At 39.6% G+C, this 20,247-nt stretch overlaps 1 protein-coding gene across 1 annotated transcript in view; it reads left to right on the top strand.

Moving 5' to 3' along the window:
• The window catches only part of CYP7B1 (cytochrome P450 family 7 subfamily B member 1), a 205,905-nt gene that overhangs the window by 30,490 nt on the left and 155,168 nt on the right, over positions 1-20,247 (top strand). The window lies entirely within an intron of this gene.

Below are 20,247 nucleotides of genomic sequence, written 5' to 3'. Positions count from 1 at the left end.
TAATGGTATGAAAAAATGTTTATTACTAAGTAAAAACAACTTAAAAATTCTGTATGATATCCATTTTGGGTAAAACTATATATGTGTGTATATGGGTTATGTGGTTTCATAAAAGAGTACACCAAAATGCATACAGTAGTTTTCTCTGCTTTCAGAGATGAGATGACAGATCACATTTTCTTCTTTTTCTCATCTCTAGTTTATAAATTGTCTACAAAGAGAACACATTGCTTTAAAACTTTTAAATAGTATATCTGAAAAAGAGTTAAGGATATTGTTATCAGAAACAACCTGAGACCCAGAATTGAAAAAGACTGGGGAGAATCAAAACTAGGAGGACTGGGTCCCTGCAGCAGGAAATTCGTGGGAAGTGGTGTTAAGCTGCAAGGAGATCCAGCAGTTGGCATATGGTGGTATCCTGGCATGATGCACAGCATAGGGCCAGAAGCACACAGATGGACAAGTAGCATCAAAGATGCGTGAATGGCAGGGAACTTAGCCATGGTGTCTGGAGAGTAGCCCCAGGATGTAAATCCCTTTGTGTTCTGGAGAACTTGAGAGGCCCAGAAGAGAAAGGTAAAAGACGAGAATTAGGATTAGCCCTGGGAAGTGGATATAAACCTGGGGCAGAGGAAGAAGCAAGTTAAATTCAGTATTAAGTTAAAGAACAGAAATGTATTTCTATATTTCCTCTTAATAACTAACCAGAGAAGACTGGCTCTCTTTGCTGATATACTAAGGGTTGGAAGGATTATTTGTCTAAAGATAATCAAAACAAACCTAGTGTATTAGAGTTTTCTTAGGGCTATTAACATACTTGGAGCAAGTTGAGAAACAGACAAATAAAGCTAAACCAACAGATGGAGCCAGTATCTTTTTACTTTTTCCCTAGGAAGCAAAAGTGATTAAATTCATTCCTTTCACTTCAAACAGTGCCCTTTAAATTGAGATCATTTGCAGCACCTCCATGTTTTCAACCTTGCGAAAGGTTTGAGTTGTAATATTTTGGAGAGAAAAGTATTTTTAGACTCTAGTCAGTAGATCTTGTTGAGGCTGTCCCATCTCCCTGGGAAGCTTGGGTGTTCAACATCCTCCCTCTTCTGACTTCCAACCATCTTGCTTTTAATAGGAAATATTTTGATGGAAGTTAATTATATATATGAGTAATCTTAAGGTAGAAAAATAATAAAAAGCCACTGGCCTGTGCCAGAGACAGACTCATTTATAGGCAATTAAAAATCACTCTCATTAAACCTATAATGGAGTGAGATTGTTTGAGACATAGAAGCAGCCGCATGAACCAATCTGACACCCATGTGTCCTAACCTGTTTTCAGAAGCTTCAGAGCTTAACTCATGAGTCATCAGATCTACTTATTAAGTGGCTGAGAATCTACTGATTTCTTTCTGTTTCTTCTGCTTCTACCGTAATCCACTTTTCTATCATCTTTTACCTGAATTTACACAGCAGCTCCTCTCACCATTTCCTTCACATCTGTTTTGCATCTTATATAGAGTGATATTACTAAAAGACAGATCTGAAGTTGCCTCTCCTCTGCCTTTATACTTTATACCCTTTTCTCAGCTAGGTTAACACTCTCTCTGCATTCCTCTCTATGGCATTAATTACCTTGCTCCCAGACTGTACACAGACGGCTCTCTGAAGATGGAGACCATTATTTATTTATTAATAAATGAATGAATTTGCATTCTGCATTCTATCTGGCACAAAGAAAGTATTCAATAGTATTTATTGGATGAAGTCCATTTGGAGATTGAAGTCAGAGGCTCAGATAATATTTGGATGTAGACAGTTATCCATAAAGGTTTTATTGCATGAATGGATAGATAATAAACATGTGTTCACTGAGCACAGGCATACAGAATATGGCTAAGAAGCCCAGAAACATTTCACTGATAGCAGAAGAAGGTAAATCTGTGAGAGCAATTCCAGGAGAAAGCCGGGAAGAGTGAGGTGGATATGTCAAAAAAGCAGAGAATTTCAATAAGTGTTTCTTTGGATCCCCAGGGCCTGGTGCAGGGGCAGGTAAACAAAAGGGAGAATGAATGGTGGTCAGCAGCTTTAAGTTCTGCAATAAAGTCAAGCGTCAAAGGGACTGAGAAGTGTTCACTGAGTTTGGCAGTTAAGAGATCCTGGGTGATCAACTGGGTAATCACATTTTTGTGGAGTGCTTGGTGCCAAAGGTGAGGAAGAAAAGACAGTGAGGACAGGCAACTTTTGGAAGGAATAGGAGGGACAGATGTTGGGTGGTTGGTGAAGTGTGAATCTAAAAGAAGGGGGTTGTCTCTGTGCTTGACTGTGAGAGACGTGGGGATCTATACACATGGTGGTGAAAACTCCACCTCACTTCACTGCTCACCTGGTGTGGGCACCTCAGACGCTTTGTTTCTAGGCAGAGACACTGAAGTGGGATGGACCCTGAGGTCAGGAGTTCAGATGTTGCTGGACTTCATAAAGGAGATGAGTGAGGAGCAGGTAGAAGTGAGAAGTGCCTCAGCACTGGCCATGCCTGGTGGATCTGAGAATCATCTGGTTCCCAGGAGAGGAGAGTGGGTGCGAGGGTAGTGTGTACCCTGACGTTGTGAAATGCTGCCTTCACATACTGCAGAGAATCTACAGCCAGACCTCGGTTCTTCTCTTGGCTAGTTTCCAGCTTCTGTTTTACATTTTTCTTATATTTCTTTTGTATATTGATTATAATGATTATCATAATGAATAGCCAAGTAGTGTGAATGCTTTTATAAACATTATCTAATTTATTCCAGTTAATAACCAATAAAAGTGATAGAATTACTATCTTTACAGATCAGTAATGTTAATAAAATATATTTTATATAAAATATATACAATCTTTTTTAATTTTTTTTTATTTTTTGACAGGCAGAGTGGACAGTGAGAGAGAGAGACAGAGAGAAAGGTCTTCCTTTGCCATTGGTTCACCCTCCAATGGCCGCCGCGGCTGGCGTGCTGTGGCCGGTGCAGCGCACTGATCCGATGGCAGGAACCAGGTGTTTATCCTGGTCTCCCATGGGGTGCAGGGCCCAAGCACCTGGGCCATCCTCCACTGCACTCCCTGGCCACAGCAGAGAGCTGGCCTGGAAGAGGGGCAACTGGGACAGAATCCGGCGCCCCGACCGAGACTAGAACCCAGTGTGCCGGCGCTGCAAGGTGGAGGATTAGCCTAGTGAGCCATGGTGCCTGCCAAAATATATACAATTAATATTATACAGCATAAATGTAATATGCAAAATAATCATATATACCATTTTATGGCATTACATATATTTATGTTACATAAATCACATGCTATATAAATATATATGAGCTTATTTAATTTATATTAATATATTTTATATCAATTTATGTTGATATTAATTTATGGTAAAATAGATATTACCGTGGAGTTTATTTTTGTAAGTGTATTTTGTACTCAGAGTTTTAAAATAAAAAAAAACTTTTATAAGTTGAGAATATAAACAACAATGTGGACTTATAAATGCATATTGTGGATAGAGATGTCCCACAAAAGGCAATTACTAACAAGAGTATGTTAAAATGCTTTATACACAGGCAGATATTTGTTACTGTATAGAATGCCTGTGTCCCCTATTGGGAGTGCCAGGATTTGAGGTTTGCTCCTCTTTCCAATCCAGTTTCCTGCTAATGTTCACCTTAGGAGACAGTACCCGGGTCCTTAACCCCCACTGGGAGGTTGGATTTGTTTCTGGGTTCTGTGTTCCTGGCTTGGTTGTGGCCCCGCCCTAACTGCTGTGAGCCTTTGGGGAGTGAACCAGTGGATGGGCAACCTCTCACTCTCTCTCTCTCTCTCTCTCTCTGTCTGCCTTTTAAGTAAATAAAAAATCTAAAAATAATAAATACAATGCCTTTTTCATCTCCTTCGTATTCTTAGAGTTATGACATAAACAGTAAGTATTTAAAAAATATATAACACTGGGTTACATTGGAGTCCTTTTTCAAATTCTGTATCTTAAATGGCAGTAAGGAAAAAATAATTTTTAAAGATTAATTTATTTACCTGAAAGTCAGAGTTACAGAGAGAGAAGGAGAGGCAGAGAGAGAGAGAGGTCTTCCATCTGCTGGTTCACTCCCCAGATGGCCACAATGGCCAGAGTTGCATGGATCCGAAGCCAGGAGCCAGGAGCTTCTTCTGGGTCTCCCACATGGGTGCAGGGTCCCAAGTCTTCTACTGCTTTCCTAGGCCACAGCAGAGATCTGGACCGGAAGTGGAGCAGCCTAGACTCGAACCGGCACCCATATGGGATGCCGGCACCACAGGCAGCAGCCTCACCTGCTATACCACAGCGCCAGCCCTGAAAAAATAATTTTAACAGTTGTAACTTGTCTACTCTCTGATTTCTAATAGGTGCAAAATTAAAATATTTTTCCTGGCTATCAAGTAAGAATCTTCTTTATCTTAACGCTTATTGTAAAAATTCAGAAGTAACTTAGAACTGGGATGACAGCACTAGTAAAACTTAGTTATTGTTTCTTTTAAATAGATACAAAAATATAAATACATCTAGGATAGATACTGGAGTACATAGCTATTACAAACAACTGAATTCAAAACATATTTTAATATATTCTGTAAATGAGTGGTGGTAACACACAGGAATGACACTGCCTCTTGCATTATTCCTGGTGCAAAATTCCCTAGGCTGATTTTTCTTATGATAAAACAAAACACAGAAAAAAAAAAAAAAAACCTTTCTTTTTAAAGTACCACTAAAGACCTGCCTTTAAATAGATAACAGAAGCCCAGGAGACCAGTGCTCAGATACCTGCATTACATTATTATTTACCTTTCCGTGTGGCAGAATCACTACACGTATCATACATGAGGATCTACACTGCAGGTTTAACAAAAGACTCGACTACACTGATTAAGAAGGGGATTCTATTCTCACCTCCAAAATACCTACTCCTTTCTTTTTAATTCAACTTAGATCTAGCAAGAGAATTTAAATACATTTGAAATTTTTAATGGAGGTAACTATCCCTTAGTATCAAATAGATTAAAAAACATGCGTTGAATGGTTGACTCAGGGGCTATCACTAAACTGGCCATGAATGCTGAAACCATCTGTTTTTCTGGACGTTGTCAGGGTGAGTGTGGCAGAGGCAGCTGTTTGCAAAGGGACGCTTTGGATGATGAACCGGCCCATTGTTTCTAAGCAATTCACTTGTATTCAGAGGCTCTACCCAAGCGTACTATAGAGCAATCAAAATCAAACTATTGTTTGTACCAATCATATTGATCTGAAAAGGACGTGGTGGGATGACCCCATTGTAGATGCAAATAGTTGTTCTGAGCAGCTGTATGCTGGCCAATATGTACCTCAGTAGGAAACAGGCTTGGAAGCTAGAGGGCTCTCTGCACCCTACTGGGGGAGGAAAAAAGATTATACCAGATTGAACTGCAGTTTAAGGGCACAGGGGGAAATGGAGACACAGGTCTGTTGGTATTAGTGGTAATTTTTTTTTCCACCAAAAAAATTGTCAACATTAACTTTGTAGTGCAAAGCTATTTTTATATGAAAGCTTTTTACAAACAATAAATGTAGAGCCTCCACAAAATTACATAATGACTGAAAACTATAGCACAAAAAATGATTTGCTTTGGTTTCAAATGTCAAGTCCTGCCTGTTTCTGCAAATTAGAAAATGCACAATCTTAACTTACTTGGCATTATTCATACACTGTTTAGAGTTTTATCATTTATTTACAACTCTAGAAGAAACCTCAATATTGTAATATTTTCAAGAATATTAAAAAGGACATTTTTGTCAAAGCAAATGGAAAATCACAAAATGAAAATTACTCTTTCACTTTTTGAATAGCTTGAATGTTATATTTTATCCATTAACATTTAAGCTTCTTGGTTGTCCTTATCACATCATTGCGTGCATGCTAATATCTTCTCATATAAAATTTAATCTGTTGAACTAAATGAAAGAATTAGTATCTGAAAGACATCTTTCATTAAGCAATTAACGAATCTCTGACAAATCTTCAAAAGCATATGTGTTTATATTTAATAATTATTTGTATTATCAGCTGGTTATAACACATGCATACATTTAGTTTTAGTCATGGTATTACTATACTTAAATTTCTTTTCATTGCACCATAAAGCCCTAATAAAAATGAGGTTAAAATTGGTTATTTGCTAAAGAATATATACATCTCTAGTTTGTCGACATCAAAAGTCATTTGTGGTCAATACAGAGCAATGTCAATTTCTTCAAGATCTTTGATAATGGATGGAAATTTGCTTTCTATTGCAGGGAAATCCAAGTGGTGGGATTTACTCAGAAGAATTCATAGATTTGGGGAACGTATCTGAAAGAGCTCAAAGCATATGTGCCAGGCAACTTTTATTGTCAACTATAGAAGCTGGGATGAGACTTTGACTGTTTCCTACAAAATAAAATAAAAATCGCATCTTAGTTCTCTATAAATTCAATTGCTGAAATAATTGTTTCTGAGCAACATTTTAATTCACAGCTTACTCACTTTCACTTGAATATATTCCATGTCTTGGTGTCACTGTGGGTATGGCACTGGTAGAGAACCAACATGCCAGTATCAGTCCATCTCCAGGCTGACAGGCCTATACAATAGGAAAGAAAAAATTAAAAGCTATTTTTCAATTAATCTCTGATGTGTTTTCTTGAATTGACTGATATGTGTAGATGATTTGATATTTCATGGAATGGATCTGAAATATCTGTAAAATAATTCCATTGGTTCACCCTTTTAAATATTTTGTGCATCAAATTAATAGACATGGACAATATTCATTCTTGTTATAGTTGGTTGGCTATGTTTTCTCTGTACTTGGGATAATGAGTTCAATCATGAGGAAAGAAAAAAAGCCAAAGTAAAGAAATTATCTCAAAAAGGAATATCCAGGTTCTATTCCTGGTATGAGGTAACATTTGGCCGAATTCCCTACACCTATCTATGGAAATAATTACAGCTCTGGGCAGTGATGTTCTGAATGATGAGGTGCCACAATGATGTGTCAGTGACCAACAAGTCACCAGGTAATGCTCAGAACACTTCAAATAGCAATGGCTACTTGATACTGTTTCCCCACGGGGAAGTCCAGTTCCTTTACACATAAAGAAGCAATTTTCTTCTGCAAAGAAATAAAATAAATTTATTAGTGTGCATTATGGACTGAACTGTATTTCCCTCAGATTCATATGCCGAAGCCCCAATCTTCAGTGCCTCAAAATGTAGCTGTGGGCCTCTAAATAGGTAAAATGAAAGAGGTCATATGAGAGGATCCTAATTCAGGCTGACTATTGTCCTTATAAAATAAGGAAATTCAGACATATGCAGAGGTACCAGGGAGAGAAATGCATGAAGTCCAGGTAGAGAGAACTTCAACAAAAAATTTAGAAATATAAACACTCCAAATTTTTAACTATTGTAATAGGAAAGTCAGCCAATAAAAAATTGACTATTATCAAAATTTTGTAAATTGAGGTTAATATTACCTAGTTATATCACTTTTGGAAACTTTATTTCTGTAAGGAGATTCTCTTGTCTTGATTTCCTTAGTATGTAAATTTGACCAAGTCAAGTGTTTAAATTTCTCCAGAAAATGCTAGCAGAAAGACATTAGCATTATAAAGAAATTTTGCTAGCATATTATAAAAGAAATAATTTAGGAAATTAATAATTATTTTAATGTATTAAGAGCGTTCACTGGAAAGTTCAACTTCTTTATATGAAAAGAAATAATTTACTACTCCAAACTGATAAAATGAAAAGCTATAGCAGTATCCAAAGGCCATGTAACTTACTCTGTTTTCTTTTTTATTGCACTGAGCTACATATTTCAGGGAATGGTTATAAGTTGAAGTTGAGAAAGCAATAAATTTTTTTTTTTTTTTTTTTTTTGACAGGCAGAGTTAGTGAGAGAGACAGAGAGAAAAGTCTTGCTTCCATTGGTTCATCCCCCAAATAGCCACTATGGCTGGCGCGCTGTGCCGATCCAAAGCCAGGAGCCAGGCGCTTCCTCCTGGTCTTCTATGAGGGTACAGGGCCCAAGGACTTGGGCCATTCCCCACTGCCCTCCCGGGCCGCAGCAGAGAGCTGGACAGGAAGAGGAGCAACCGGGACAGAATCCAGCGCCCCGACCGGGACTAGAACCCATGGTGCCGGCACCACAGGTGGAGGATTAGCCTAGTGAGCTGCAGCGACAGCCTGGTATTTGTTCACTTATCATTGGGTGGCAACAATATATCCAAGAAAAACAAACTATGGACACAATGATACATTTTCTTTTCTTTTCTTTTTTATTTTTGACAGGCAGAGTGGACAGTGAGAGAGAGAGACAGAGAGAAAGGTCTTCCTTTGCCGTTGGTTCACCCTCCAATGGCCACGGCTGCAGCCGGCGCACCGCGCTGATCCGAAGGCAGGAGCCAGGTGCTTCTCCTGGTCTCCCATGGGGTGCAGGGCCCAAGCACTTGGGCCATCCTCCACTGCACTCCCTGGCCACAGCAGAGAGCTGGCCTGGAAAAGGGGCAACCGGGACAGAATCTGGCGCCCCAACCGGGACTGGAACCCCTTGTGCCGGCGCCGCAAGGCAGAGGATTAGCCTATTGAGCCATGGCGCCGGCCCATTTTCTTTTCAATTCTATAATCCACCAAATATTTCAATGCTTGTCAAACACAAAGACATTCAGAAATCTTATTTCATAGACTTACTATTAAAAAAAAATTTAAAGGAATGGTGGCTGGCATTGTGTGGCAAAAGGGTTAAGCCGCTGCCTGTGATGCCAGCACCCCATAAAGGCACTGATTCATGTTCTGGCTGCTCTACTTCCAATCCAGTTACCTGATAATGCACCTGGGAAAGGAGCAGAAAATGAACCAAGTACTTTGGCCCCTGCACCCACGTGGAAGACCAGATGGAGTTACAGCCTCAGCTGTTGTGGCCATTTGAGAAGTGAACCATCAGATGGAAGATCTCTCTCTCTCTCTCTCCCTCTCTCTCCTCTCTCTCTCTTTCCTCTCTCTCTCTCTTCTTCCACTGTATCTCTCCACTTGTTTCTCCATAACTCTGCCTTTCAAGTAAATAAAATGTTCAAAAATTAAAATAACTGGCAAACAAAAAAAGAATGCCTCCTTTAACTTTTGCAAAAGTGCTCTTTTTTAAAGATTTATTTATTTGAATGGCAGAGTTGCAGAGAGGGAGTCTTGAACTATCAACAGATTAGAGTATCTGGTACTTTTCATCACAATTCTGAGGCTGCCCTTTGTTGAAGGAATGACAACTTCTCAGGCACACATGAGAAGCTCGCGGATTTCACCTCCTGATGACAGTAACCTATAATGTCGGGAGGCAGGAGAGTAAAACTTTCTGTTGGGGTGCAAAACATAGCTTTCTTACAAAGATTTGATTGTATTTCTCCTTAAGGAAAGAACAACAGAAGTGATATTACCCCTGAGGTATATTTATATTAATAATAAAATAACATTTGTATTAGCACATTATATTCATAATATTTTACTATATAAAATTAACCTATGTTTTTATTCTTTCATTTAACAGTTCTTAGTGTTAAATGTTGAAATAATTAAGAAATATAGAGCCTACTAACAAAACAATTATTTCTGACATCCTTCTTTTTATAAAATGAAGGGAAAAATCTTTATGTTTGCACAGGAGCCATCTGGGAAAACCTCGGCAATAGTTTATATACACAAAGGTGGAAAATTTCTTAGAGCTATTCTAGAGTCTAATCTTGAGAAGGCAAAAGTCAAGAACTGTCCATGGAAATTCGACCATTGGATTAAGAGAGGATCATGGGTAATTGAGAAGAAAGACTTGTGCAGATATCCCTGCATACTATTAGCACCACGCTCTACCAACTGAGCTGACCGGCCAGATATTTCCCTGCATACTAATCAAAGTGGCAATACAATATTTTAAGCATAAACCTAGAAGAAGTAGATCTTACTTCTTTTATAATATATGCATTTAAGTTTACCTTAACTACTACTTTTACTACATCCCAGAAATCTTGGTTAAATGATATTTTCATTTTCACTTAGCTGGAACTATTTGTAATCACTCTCAGGACTTCTTCCTTGACAGATGTGTTGTTTAGACATGTGTTCTGTAATCCCCAAACAGGTTTGTCAGCTTTCTTTCTGTTATTGATTTCTGGTTTAATTCCATTGTGGTCTAAGAACACGCTTTGTGAGTTTTTTTTTTTTTTTTTTTTTTTCAACTTGTTAGGTGAATGCCGTGGCATAGCATGTGGTCTGACTTGGTGAGCGTTCCTTCCCTGGGAGCTGGAGAACAATGCTTATTTTACTGCTGTTTCTTATCTAGGGCTGGCTTTTTGCTTATGTAGATCCATGCTTCTTGTTTCTGCTTTATACTTAAATCATCTTCCTTCTTCCTAAGGATGTTCTCATAACATTTCTTGCAGGGCTGGTTGGCTGCTGATAATTCCCTGTTTCTGTTTGAGAAAATCTTTATATCCCTTCACATGTTAAGGGTAATTTTTGGTGCATATGCAATTCTAAGTTGGTGGAGTTTTTTTCTTTTCCACAATACAAATATTTTAATCCATTGTTTTGCTTCAATGAAGAGAAATCTGCTGTAATTCTTATGCTTCTTTCTCTTAAATGTTTATTTATTTTTATTTATTTTAATAAATAGAGACAGGGAAAGATTTTCTATCCACTAATTCACTACCCAAATGCCTTCAACAATAGGGTTGGGCTAGGCCAAAGCCAAGAGCTAGGAGCTACTCCATCTAGGTCTCTCACAGATGTAACAGGGACCTGAGCACTTGAGCCATCATCTGCTACCTCCCAGGAGGCACTAACAGGAAATTAGATTGAAAGTGGAGGAGCTGAAACCCCAACTGGCATTCTGATGTGAGATGCAGCCAACCCAAGCAGAGGTTTAACCTGCTATTCCACAACACAAGCCTGCCTTGTTCCTCTTTAGTAAGAGGTTGTTCCCTCTGGTTTCTTTTGTTTGTTTGTTTGTTTTTGACAGGCAGAGTGGACAGTGAGAGAGAGAGACAGAGAGAAAGGTCTTCCTTTGCCATTGGTTCACCCTCCAATGGCCACCGCGGCCAGCGCGCTGCAGCCGGCACACTGCGCTGATCCGAAGGCAGGAGCCAGCTGCTTCTCCTGGTCTCCCATGGGGTGCAGGGCCCAAGCACCTGGGCCATCCTCCACTGCACTCCCTGGCCACAGCAGAGAGCTGGCCTGGAAGAGGGGCAACTGGGACAGAATCCGGCACCCCCACCGGGACTAGAACCTGGTGTGCCGGTGCCACAAGGCAGAGGATTAGCCTATTGAGCCACGGCGCCGGCCTTCTGACTTCTTTCAAGATTTTCTCTTTGTCATGGATTTTATTTATCTGAATATGTCTAGATGTGTATATTTGAGATAACTTGGTGCTCATGGACTTCCTGCCTATATAGCTAAGTTCTGTCATTGATTTAGAAAACTTCAAGGTATTATTATATAAATATTTCTACTATTTTTTCTTTTCCCATAGTTGATGAAATATGCATATAGTACATGTTTTAAAATTGTTCTACAGTCCTTGGGTGTTGTACTTTTTTTAAAATTCTTTTGGAAAATTCTTTTTTTTTCCACATTTGGTAAATTTATATCAAATTATATTTAAGCTCATTCATTTTTCTCTTGGCTCTGTCTAATGTAATGATGAGCTTCCTGGGGCTCAGAAAACAATTACTCCAAAGTACAAGGGCACTTCAAAACATTAATGGAGGCCAGCGCCGCAGCTCAATAGGCTAATCCTCCACCTGCGGTGCTGGCACCATGGGTTCTAGTCCCAGTCAGGGTGCCGGATTCTGTCCCGGTTGCCCCTCTTCCAGACCAGCTCTCTACTGTGGCCCAGGAGTGCAGTGGAGGATGGCCCAAGTTCTTGGGCCCTGCACCCTCATGGGAGACCAGGAGAAGCACCTGGCTCCTGGCTTCAGATCAGCGCAGTGTGCCGGCTGCAGCGCGCTGGCCGCGGTGGCCATTGGAGGGTGAACCAATGGCAAAGGAAGACCTTTCTCTCTGTCTCTCTCTCTCACTGTCCACTCTGCCTGTCAAAAACAAACAAACAAACAAAAGAAACCAGAGGGAACAACCTCTTACTAAAGAGGAACAAGGCAGGCTTGTGTTGTGGAATAGCAGGTTAAACCTCTGCTTGGGTTGGCTGCATCTCACATCAGAATGCCAGTTGGGGTTTCAGCTCCTCCACTTTCAATCTAATTTCCTGTTAGTGCCTCCTGGGAGGTAGCAGATGATGGCTCAAGTGGCTCAAAAAAAAAAAAAAAAAAAAAAAAGGAAAGAAAGAAAAAGAAAAAAACATTAATGGAAAGGGGGAATTAAAAAAATAGATTTGGGTGTGAAAAGTTTTGAATTCCATATGTTTTCATAATACACATTTTGCATGAAGTTTTTGATAACTCCCCATATGCATGAATTTTTAAAACTCTCTCTCCAAATAGACTTGTATTTTCATTGCATTTTCCATGATCTCTACAGTATTTTCACATAACACTTTGCATGCTGAGTACTTTGAATTAAGGAGATTTATGACCATTGTCTCAAATACCTCTTCTGTGATAGTAATATCTGTGTTTTCAAGAAAAAATAAGCATGTGTGTATGCATGTCAACACTTGAAGCAAATGTGACAAAATGTTTTTTTTAAAAATTATGAAATAAAGAACTCTGCTGTAAAAAGGAGAGATCAGAAGGCCCTTGAAATAGCCTCAGAAGCAGGTTCTCTCTGCTTGCCTCCTGCTTGCCTGTCTCGCACCCTTTTTTCTCTCCAAAGAGTCATAGAAACATGAATTCCTCTACCCCAAAGTGAGTCATAGAAATCAGGGCTCCTCCTTTCCAAGGCAAGACATAAAGTCTACAATTCACTCTTTCCCTTCTTTGTTCTTTAAAGGCCCTCATCACAGTGTGTTCCTGCCCCATAACCAGGAGGAAGAAATGTTATACAGCGAGGTCTCGGAGAGTCTGAACAGAGAGGCCTTGCTGCATTTCCTCTCCTCGGTTTACCACCATTACATCATACTGCTTGTCCAATCACATTTCTACGTGGCAGTTCATTCTTCATTGAACCAAAAGCAACTGCATGCTTTTCCCCTGATTTTATTAGTGTATCATATAATATAAGAAAGCATAATGTATAAAATATCAGCTTGGTTTATTTTGGGGTCTTCATTCTGAAGGCACTCGTGTTTCAAAAAATATTCATTGAATGTGTTATGCTTTTCTGACTATGTGTTGAGCTGTCTTTTGTTATAAGAATGTCATCTGTGACCTTACTGATGGGTGAGGAAAAGTGACCACAAATTCTGCCCCTATTGGTTAATCAAAATCATTCTTTCTGTAACAGAATTTTTGATTTCTAGCATTTCGATTCTTTCTTAGAGTTTCTATTTCTTGGTTTAAGTTGTGCCCCTGTTCTTGCATGTTTTCTGTTTTCCTACATAGCACTTAACATATTCATCACAATAATGTTTAATTTCCTGTTTTATCATTCTATAGTTAGTGTTTGAGCATTAGCAGAGCATGTAATCCCCTCAAATTTAAAAGAAATCCTGAGACTGAGGAAGGAGGAAGGAAGCTCCATATCAGAACAAAGAAATTGATTAGGGCGAATTGCACGTTGATTCCAGACTAGGGTGGATGGGTATAGCAAGATTTTCTGTATGGGATGGCAGAAAGAGAAGATGTTATACATTTGCAAATCTGATAGGGGATTGGGTAGGAGCTTGGTTCACAGCTTTCCTTTGCCTATGCTTTAGAAGCCTATGCTTTAGGCCATCAAGTGCGTTGCTGGTCTTTTGGAACTCATCAGGGAGACTTATGTTAGCACTTAAGCTTTATGACAGTGGAGTAACCAGACCAGCAGGAGATCTGTTTCTTTCTGAGATGGAGAGAAAGGTCAAGGTGGAGAGACAAATCAAGGCAGATGGTACGTTTACAAAGTTGTTGGTGATTAGCTTCCTATAAATAGGCCAATATGTTTCCTTTAGGATAAAGAAGCCTTGTTATGAAATGTGTTGAACTTGATGAACTTGGTTTAGTACAGTTTATGTACAACAAAACTATGGAATATGAATTCATCAGGTATGGCATTCTATAGAATGTGACATGAGCTTTACAAGGTCTGGGATAAAAGGTAGAGCTCTTTATTAACCTACATGTTTCATGATTTGTGAAATAACACAAACCTTCTGTTAGATACCTATACATTTATCAGGGCCAAAGATAATATGTGAAAGAAGAGGTATTTCAGACGCCTCTGTGTTTCATTTGTATCTCTATTGATTGGATTATTAAAAACTGTTAGTAAATCTTACTAATGGGTAAAAACAAACAAAAAAACAAAGTGGAGGGACAGTATTCAAGATGGCATTACTAAGGTTTGCTGTCATATCAGAGTCTAGTTCAGATACTTGCTTTATCTGATCCTACTTTCCTTTTTGCATTTCTTATAACTTTTTCTTGAAAGCTGAACATGATGCACTGGAAATAAGGAACTTAAAGGCTTTTACTGTGAATATTTGTAACTTAGAAAATGATACTTCAAAAATTTTGCGGGGACAGGAGTGCAGTGGGTTAAACCTCCATTTGTGATGCCCACACTCCACTTCAGAGTGGTGATTTGAGGTCCAGCTGCTCCACTTATAATCTAACTTCCTGCTGGTGCACCCTCCAGGGCAGCAGATGATGATTCAAGTGCTTGGGACCCTGCACCACATGTGGGAGACTCAGATGGAGTTCTGGGCTCCTGTCTTTTTTTTAATTTATTTTATTTATTTTTTGACAGGCAGAATGGACAGTGAGAAAGAGAGAGAGACAGAGAGAAAGGTCTTCCTTTTCCATTGGTTCACCCCACAATGGTCTCTGCAGCTGGCACACCATGCACTGATCCGAAGCCAGGAGCCAGGTGCTTCTCCTGGTCTCCCATGCGGGTGCAGGGCCCAAGAACTTGGGCCATCCTCCACTGCACTCCTGGACCACAGCAGAGAGCTGGACTGGAAAAGGAGCAATCGGGACAGAATCTGGCACCCCGACCAGGACTAGAACCCATGGTGCTGGTGCCACAGGTGGAGGATTAGCCTATTGAGCCACAGTGCCAGCCATGGGCTCCTGTCTTCAGCCTGGCCCAACCCTGGCTGTTGCAGGCATTTGCAGAGTGAACTAGCAGATAAAAGAGCTCCCCCTGCCCATCCTTAACTTTTCCTTTCAGTAGATGAAAATAAATAAATAAACATTTGAATTACATTATACACAGATATACACAGATAAAAATTATGGAAAATAGAATTAAAAGATAAATGATTTTGGTGCAATTTTTTTTTTAAAATCTATGTATATGAGTAGTCTTCAAAAAGTTCATGAAAATGCATATTATTAAAAAAACTCCACATGGATTTAAATTTTTGCACCAAAATAAGCTTTTCATTTAAGTTCATTTCTCACACACTATTTGAAGTGCCCTACTAGATGCCAGGGGTCTCCAGTTCCTCTAGTGTAGTTGCTTCTGTCTCCATTGTCGTCTTTGGCTGCCTTAAGAAGTTCTCCTCAGAGACTTTAAGTAATTTCAGCTGTGAGCCACCGCTACACTGGAGCTGGTGTATTGGTACGCTATAGGAGAAGGGAAGCGTTCTATAGCATTACTGGGTTGCGAGTTTCCCAAGTGTTTCCAGCTGCCCCCCACCACCACCACCAAAGCAAGACCATAGCGTTTGTGCAGCAAACGCTCTTTCCCTAGGTGGATAAGGCTCTGGAAAGTTTTCTCCTTGAAGAGCACACTTTTGCTATGGAGAATGTTTTCTGAATATTTCACAGGAGTACACTTCAGTCCCTTGCCCAGAGCCAGAAGGGACTCAGCTTTTCCTGTGAGCACTGGGTAGTGTTTCTGGAGAGGAAACGAACAAGTGTCTGAGTTCCCAGAGGCTTTCTGTTCTCACACTAGTCCATGCTCACCCTCCATCAGTTGTTTAAAATTTTCATTTAGGGGGTGGGTATTTGGCACAGCTGTTAAGATGCCACTTGGAATGCCTTATCCCTTTTCAGAGAGAGTGACTACTTTGAGTTTCAGTTCCGTTCTTTGTTCCAGCTTCCTGTTAATGGGCAACCCGAGAGGCAGCAAGTGCGAGTACTAAGGTCTCTGCCACTCAGCTGGCATACCCAGACTGAGTTCCCTGCTTCTGGCTACAGCTTGTCCCAGCCCCTTGTTGCATAGCTTTGGGTCATGAACAAGTGGATGGAAGATTCTCTCTCCCTCAGTTCTCTCACTCTCTCTTTCTCTTTCTTTCTCTCTGAAGTTCAAATAAGATGAAGATAAAGAAATAAAATGTTTTTTAATTAATTTCCATTTGAGTGTTTCCTGTGAGTTTGTAGTTGCAAGGGCTCTGTTCCAAGCAAGCTGACCTGGGCTGTTGACTCCAGAGCCAGCTTCTTCAGAATTGGGGGCGGCAGTTTGCCCTGCAAGCTCAGTTCTCTGAAAGATTATTTTCTCATTGTACAAATGAGAATGGCAACTTCCCAGCTCTTTACATACAGTGCTAAAACCAGAAAGCTCATCAGACTCTTGATGAGAAGATAAACCAAAATGCTATTTTATATATTATGTTTTCTTATATTGTACTCTACACTAATAAAATCAGAAGGATCAAATACTGAAAAGAGAAAGCAATTACTTAATTTGCGCATTGGTTCTATGTGATTAAATGAACTTGGCTTCCTACAGAAAAATACTTTTGAGCTGGTGGTTTCGATAAAGTCTTTTTTCCTTAATAGACTAGCACATTTAAAGCAATAGAAATTCAGTTTCTAAACTAATTTCTGGGATTTGAGGGATTGCTAAACGTATGAAGTGCTTATTGGTATCTAGAAACAAATTGGTGACAATTTTTATTTTTACAGACTGTATAATGTAACTTTTTAATAACTCTGGAGTTGGAAAAATATTTCACAGTTATATGTTGGATGGGGATGCTTTTCTCAGTAAAGAGTTCCAGACCCTTGGAGAGCTGGCAGCTTTGGTTTCACATATCTAGTTTCAGGTCAAAGTAAACTTAGAACGTTAAAAATTAAGATCCAAAATGTCTATTCTGCTTCTCAATGGAAGTAAGACATATGAATACATTTGCACAGATAGAGGTAGAAAAACAAAAATAAACCAATACCTCTGTAGTCTTTAACCTATTGATAGAGAATCATTTTTAAATATATTTATTCATTCATTTTATATGAAATGCAGAGAGAAAGAGAGAGATCTTTCATCTTCTGGTTGACTTTCCAAATTTACCACACTAGCCAGGGCTTGGGCCAGACCACAACAAAGAGCCAGGAACTCCATCCAGATCTCCTGTGTTGGTGTGTGATGGCACTTGAGCCATCATCTGCTACCTCCCATCAGGCAGCAGCAGGAAGCTAACTTGGAGGATCTGGGACTCGAACTAGCACTCCTGTATGGGATGAGGGCCTCTGGTTAAGTCAAACACCAGTATCAGAGAATCATTCTTGTCTCTACACACAGGAAATCACCAAATGTTCAGAGCATAAAACCAATTTTCAAGTTATTGCTGCCACCAATTGGGAATAACCTATCGGTTATATACAACTGAGGAAAAGAACCCCGTTGGCCAAAAATGAGAATAATGAAACACAAGTCTGAAGGAAACAAAGAGGAATGAATCTTGTGGAGCCATTGGTTAACCTGTAGTTGAGGTGCTGGTAACACATCAGAGTGCTGGTTTGAGTCCCTGCTTCTCTGCTTCCAATCCAGCGCTCTGCTAATGCCCCTGGGACGGCAGTGAGTGAGGGTCCAAGTATCTGTCCTTGACACCCGTATGGGAGACCGGGATGGAATTCTAGGCTCCTGGCTTCAGCCTGACCTGACTCTGACCATTTTGGCCATTTGGACAGTGAATCAACAGATGGAAGATCTCTCTCTCTCTCTGTCAGTAACTTTACCTTTCAAATAAGTAAATCTTTTTTAAAAAATGAAAGCAAAATAATCAGAAAAGTTACAGTTCTGCTACCTCCTGGAATGCTTCATGCCAGGATCCAAGAAAAGAAGGGGCTGCTTTGAGGGAGACTGAGATGTATTTTCAGGCAACGTGGCTTAATTGACTCCTCAGACATCTTGGTGGGACATCCAGTACTTATAATTTTGAAAAGTTAAAAATAGGATTCTCATACAAATATGGAATGAAAAGAACATGCCTTAAAATTTTATTTAACTCTTTGATAAGGGAGCTAGCAGGATGAAAAGAATGAATTGTGCTCTTTTGTTTTTAAGCTTGGTGTCCTGCATCTGAGCTCCTAAAGTGTTTGACTTTGTTTTCTCTTGAGATCTCAAATGACTCAAGTTGTCCAGATTAAACAGACTTGTCAGTGTCGGGCTTTGTTTACTCTGTTCATCAAAAAGAAAATCAAATCAAAATATTACTGAAGTGTTTTCTGTATATTGAGGGATGACTTTAAATGGACCTTTTTTTTTTTACTTTTATTTAATGAATATAAATTTCCAAAGTACGGCTTATGGATTACAATGGCTTCCCCCCCATAACGTCCCTCCCACCCGCAACCTTCCCCTTTCCCACTCCCTCTCCCCTTCCATTCACATGAGGATTCATTTTCGATTCTCTTTATATACAGAAGATCAGTTTAGCATACATTAAGTAAAGATTTCAACAGTTTGCTCCCACACAAACATAAAGTGAAAAAATAATAGATGATTTTTTAAATAAATGGACCTTTTAAAATTGATTGAACAAGAAAGGTTTTCAGGGTCTGGCATTGTGGTGAAACAGGTCAAACTGCTGCTTGGGACACCAATCTGAGTGCTGGTTCAAGTCTTGGCTGCTCTAATTCCAAATGAGCTATATGCACTGCTCCTGGGAAAGCAGCAAATCATGGCCCAAGTTCTTGGATCTCTGCATCATGTGGGAGACCCGGATGGAGTTCATGACTCACGGCTTCTGCCTGTTGCATTTGGGGGGTTGTGGTTGTTGTGGTTGGTTGTGGCAATTGGATGCTGAACCAACAGATGGAAGATATATATCTCTCTCCCTCACTCTTTTACTTTCAATTTGCCTCTCAAATAAATAAATAAATCTTTAAAAGAGAATATTTTTCACTCATTATAGAATCTCTGCACATACAGAGCACTAGAACATGTGCTCTTCCTCATGAGTTCACTTATTTTTTTTTTTTTTTTGACAGGCAGAGTAGACAGTGAGAAAGAGAAAAGACAGAGAGAAAGGTCTTCCTTTTTCCATTGATTCACCCCACAATGGCTGCTGTGGCCGGCGCACTGCTGCCAGTGCACTGAGCTGGTCTGAAGCCAAGAGCCAGGTGCTTCTCCTGGTCTCCCATGCGGGTACAGGGCTCAAGCACTTGGGCCATCCTGCACTGCACTCCTGGGCCACAGCAGAGAGCTGGACTGGAAGAGGAGCAACCTGGACAGAATCCGGCGCCCCGACCAGAATTAGAACCTGGGTGCTAGCGCCGCAGGCGGAGGATTAGCCTATTGAGCCGTGGCACTGTCCCAGTTCACTTATTAAACATATACTTACTGAGAGTTGGATATTGTGCCAGGACACAAAGATGAGAAAGATACACATCTTTCATCCTTAGAGAATTTATAATTCAGCCTTAAATATTACTTTTAGTTAGAAATTTAAAATAACTTATCTATTATGCTCAATGGAAGATTAGAATTACATTAAATATAAGATGTGGATATAATAAGATAAAAGACCCTAAAGATAAAGAAAGCAAACAACCATAGAATATTCCATGAAACTCCCAAGAATTTTTTTTTTTAAAAGATTGTTTTCTCTTGAGTGTGTTAACTTTTGACTAAAGGAAAAAGATGTTTTGCATTTTTTTATTTCTCTTGCACAACCTCCCTTTTCTTCCAACTGACCCTTTCATTTGTAATCAGAACATTGCACAAGAGATGTGATGAAAAGTCAAAGGAAAAGGAACACATGTCAGGTAGTTGCAGTAATTCTAACTTATTGGTAGAAGTTGGAAAAACCACAGAGTTCATATAGGAGCTTTGGAAAAGACAAAATTCAGAACTTTCTTTTCAAGGACACAGTGTGTACATGTGTGTGAGTGTGTGCGTTGTTTTCATAATAGGGATATAAGCCCAAAA

This window comes from Oryctolagus cuniculus, chromosome 6 (genome assembly GCF_964237555.1).
Source record: "Oryctolagus cuniculus chromosome 6, mOryCun1.1, whole genome shotgun sequence".
Taxonomy (NCBI): Eukaryota; Metazoa; Chordata; class Mammalia; order Lagomorpha; family Leporidae; genus Oryctolagus; species Oryctolagus cuniculus.
The sequence above is the reverse complement of the archived record's forward strand: the minus strand, read 5'-3'. Positions and strand labels throughout refer to the sequence as shown.